The sequence below is a fragment of the Penaeus chinensis genome, chromosome 5 (assembly GCF_019202785.1).
Source record: "Penaeus chinensis breed Huanghai No. 1 chromosome 5, ASM1920278v2, whole genome shotgun sequence".
Taxonomy (NCBI): Eukaryota; Metazoa; Arthropoda; class Malacostraca; order Decapoda; family Penaeidae; genus Penaeus; species Penaeus chinensis.
The window spans coordinates 17,610,798-17,615,561 of NC_061823.1; positions in this window are offsets into that span (position 1 = coordinate 17,610,798).

The window sequence follows — 4,764 nt, forward strand, 5'->3', positions numbered from 1 at the left end:
GTAAAAGAACTTGCTTGTTGCGAATGCACGACGCCCAAAGAACATGGAGTTGACGATACGTGTTTAATTACAGAGAATAATAACTCACGCAATATTTTTTTTCTCTCTCTCTCTCTCTTCTCTGGCCTTTCCAATTCGTCGCCTCGTTTTCGCAAGTACTTTGGTTTTCCACTTTATTTCGTCCGTTTTGTTACTTCTCGTGTGTATTTCTCTTTCGATAATCAATTCCGGGTTGATTTCTCGGTGATGATGTTAATGGCACTGATAGTTGCTGGACAAGATTGGGGTAATGATGATGATAATTATGTTTTCTTTTAAGTTACATTTCCTCTCCAGATATATAATATTCCCTCTTCAGATATTTAAAGTTACACACTAGCGACGATTTAAAGAATAGCTGGCGAGCGGCACATCTGCTTTCTTTGCATTATAAAGGGGAAGGTCTTGGGTATAGAGCGTTACGATATGTGAGCAGTGGTGGGGGGGGGGGGGGTGCAATATGGGAGAGGGTATGAGAGTGGGGGTAGGGGTACATAGAGAGGGGAAGGGGGGGTACATTGGATGGGGCGTGGGTACGAATGGGGGTGGAGGGGTGGAGAGCCGTGCACAGGATCCGGCGAGGGCAAGGGAGCAGGGGCAGGGAGAGGGAAAGAGGAATAAGGGGGGGGGACGTAAGGTTATTGGTGAGGGGAAAGGGGGGGGTGAGGGGAAGTTTGGAGTGTCGAGCGGTAAGTGATATCACGTGATACCCGCGATAAAAACGAGAGGAATGAAGGGAATGCGTTTTTATATACAAGTGTGAGTGCGCTTTTTTTCTATTACATGGGAGTATGAGTGCGGTTTTTGTATATGGGGATGAGTACATTTTTGTAAATATTCAAGTGTATGGGTGCAGTTTTTAAATTTATTTGTACACACACGCACTCGCACACACACACACACACACACACACACACACACACACACACACACACACACACACACACACACACACACACACACACACACACACAAATGTATTTATATATATATTTTTTTTTAGACAAGACAAGTAAATATGTGTGTTTCGCACGCTCGTAGACAAAAAGAAAAAAAGAACGAAAGTTAAGGAGTACATTTTTTTAAAAGGAGGAAAACCGGCACTCATTTTTGGAGACGAGGTGTAGCGGAGTACAAGTTGTGGTGATGGAGTGGCGTCGGTTCGTGATGGAGTGGGGGGGGGGGAGGCAATATGAGGGGGTGAGGGTTGAAGGCTCAGCTAGGGCCATGGAGGTGGCACTACGCTCTCTCTCTCTCTCTCTCTCTCTCTCACTCTCACTCTCACTCTCACTCTCACTCTCACTCTCTCTTTCTGTCTCTCCCCCCCCCCCCCCTCATCCTATATATGCTGTCGTATCTCCCCTTCCAAATCTTCATGTACCCCTTCTATTCTCTTTATCTCTTTTTCCACCACTCCTCTCCTTCCGTTCCTCTTTCCCCTTCTCCTTCCCCCTCTCTCCTTCTCTTCCCTCCTCTCCCCTTCTCTTCCCTCCTCTCCCCTTCTTCCCACCTGCTTATCCTCAGTCTCCTTCCCGTTAGCTTTCCCTCCCCTCCCCCTCACCCTGTCCTACCTCTTCACCTCCCCCTCCCCTCCCCCTGTCCTACCTCTTCACCTGCTCTCCCAGACTCCTCTTCTTTTACCTGCTGGATACCACCTGCTTCCATTCCCCTCGGGTCATCACCCTTACACCCTCGTGTCCTTGCTTCATTATGGCTTTCCCCTCAGCCCTTGGGGTGTTACTTCCTTAATCCTGGCCGAGCAGGTATCTCTTAAGGGTGACATGATGACGTGACCCGGCCCAAAGGGATTTCTCTGAGGGCGAAAGAGGGACGCAAATAGCACGTCACGCCCTTCTCTTGCCGCATGTCACGCCGCTACCAAGGGCCTCTCGACGGCGCCCTTCGCCAAGATACAGCGCGCTCTTCTTTTGCCTTTCCAAGACGCGCCGCGGAGCCTCGCTTTGCTGCAATCCTCCTCCTTCTCCATCTTGCCCTTCTTCTTATTCTTCTCCTCCTCCTCCTCCCCCTTCTCCTCCTCCTCCTGCTCCTCCTCCTAGTGCTCCTCCTCCTTCTCCTCCTCCTCCTTCTCCTCCTCCTTCTCCTCCTCCTCCTTCTCCTCCTCCTCCTTCTCCTCCTCCTTCTCCTCCTCCCTCCCTTCCTCCCTCCCTCCCTCCCTCCTCTCCCTCCCCCCTCCTCTTCCTCCCCCTCCACCTCCACCTCCACCATCAACACCACTTTTTCCATCTCCTCCACCTCCACCACCACCTGTCACACATTTTTCCCACCTGTTACGCTAGCGTCACCACCTGCTACACGGCACCTGGCGCTCACGGAGCCCCATTCACGTCACGCTACACACCCTGTCCCTCTCCTTCCTCCCTCCTCACCCCTCCTCTTAACCTCTCCCTGCTCCTCCTCCCCACCCTTCCCCTTCCTCTTCACCTTTACCTACTCCATTACTCGCTCTTTCTCTCTCTCCTGCTTCTCCTGCTCCTTCTCCTCCCCCTCCTCCTCCTCCTCCCCCTCCCCCTTCCCCTCCCCCTCCCCCTCCCCCTCCTCCTCCTCCCCCTCCTTCCCCTCCTCCTCCTCTTCTTCCTCCTCCTTCTACTTCTTCCACCTCCTCCTCCTCCTCCTCCTCCTCCTCTTCCATTCCTCTCTCTCTCCTTTCCCTGCTCCTTCCCATTTGCCTGTAACCCCTAACTCTTACCACTATCGGGACCCAAAAGTGGGAGGAGGAGGAGGAGAAAAGAAGAAGCAGAAGAAGAAGAAGAAGAAAGAAAAAGAGAGAAATAAAGAAAGAAAGAAAGAAAGAAAAAGAAACAAAAGTCCCCCCCCCAAAAAAAAAAAAAAAAAAAAAAAATGGATTTACCTTTGCTTCGCGGACGATGGGCGTGTGTGTTTGCCGGGGAGATTTGCGCCGATGATCTTTGTTTGCCGGAGAAATTAAGTTGGCGAGATGCGGGCGTGTGCGATTTCTGGGATTACTTTGGCCATGAGGGTGTGGCGAGGGATTTTTTTTGTTTTTTGTTTTTGTTTTTGTTTTTGTTTTTTGTTTTTGTTATCGGTCGACGAGGTGGATGTGGTAGTGTGATCAATTTTTGTGATGGGTGTGAGAATTTTTTTGTTTTTGGTATTGTTATCGTCATTGTTGCCATTGTTTTTTATTTGTCATTATTGTTATTATTATAATTGTCATTGTCATTGTCATTGTCAGTCATTGTCATCCATTATCATTATCAATATTAAGAAAGCTTGATGGTATTTGATTTTTTTTTTTTTCTTGTCACAAAGGGTGGTTTAGTATTTGAAAAAAACAAAAGAAGTGGAAGAAGCAGGAGTGGTATAAGGAAGGTGGGGAAACGGGGGGGCGGGGGTAGCGAAGGCGTGTGGAAAGGGGTGGGGGGAGGGGGAGAGGGAAGGGGAAGGGGGAGATTAATAGTGTTTGGGAAAAGGGTAATGGGGAGGGGGGAGGGGAGGGGGTGAAGACCTTGTGGCGGGCACGAGCCGTGAATTCCGGTTCGGATTTTCCGGATTTTTGATGTGTGCCGATTGTGTCATGTCTTTGTTGGCCGTGTTCTCTTCGTCTTTGGTGGGCTTTTCTCCTTCTCTCTTGTTTGTCTTTGGCAAAGTTTTCTCCTCCTCTATCCTCCTCTTCCTCCCCCTACCTCCTTCTCTTCCTCTTCCTCCCCCTACCTCCTTCTCCTCCTCCTCTTCCCCCACCTCTTCTTCTCAACCTCTTCTTCCTCCTCTCCCTACTCTTTTTCTTCCTTAGAAACATACTATTTTTTATTTGTTCAATAATCTTTATGAGAAACAAGATAATCGCAATACAGAATATAAATCGCGAATTTATCATACATTTTTTTCTCTTCCAGGGTAACTGTGAATAAATATTAATCTGCTTGCACAACCTGTTTACATATGGATATATTTTCAGCATTCAGTTCATATAAATCCAATTGTTATGTGCCCGCTATTTGTAAATCATCAGCGTTGTCAATTTATTACAGCGTTACGCAATAATTACCTTGTTTTCCATGGCCTTCGTGTTGGTTTTGATGATGACGTCATTCGTTCTAATGACACATTTCTTTCTTTGCAGGAGCGGGAGAGTCCGGCAAAAGTACCATCGTAAAACAAATGAAGTGAGTAATGTGTTTGTTGTTTTTGGTTAATGTTTATAGTGTGTGTGTGTGTATTTATGTGTATTTATGTGTATTTGTGTTTATTTGTATATTGCTGTGTGTGTGTGTGTGTGTGTGTGTGTGTGTGTGTGTGTGTGTGTGTGTGTGTATGTGTGTGTGTGTGTGTGTGTGTGTGTGTGTGTGTGTGTGTGTGTGTGTGTGTGTGTGTGTGTGTGTGTGTGTGTGTGTGTGTGTGTGTGTGTGTGTGTGTGCGCGCGCGCGCGCATGTCTGTGCTTGTTCCTTTGTCAATCTGATAATGCCAGTATGTGTGTCAACATTTCACAAACCTGTACATATATTTATATATGTATGTGTACGTATCCATATCAGTGAGTACTTACACGTCCGTATACATTTGTTTACTTCAATACCCATCGACATAAAGAAACTCACCAGAAGAGATCATCAGGTCCGCCAGGCATCTGTCACCTGTAAATATATAATCTAGTGTCGGTAGACGATCAGCTGTTTCAGGGGATGGCGCTGCGGGGCGTCGGCGTGGCACCGGCGACTGACTTCCAGCAGGGTGGCTCCGCCGCA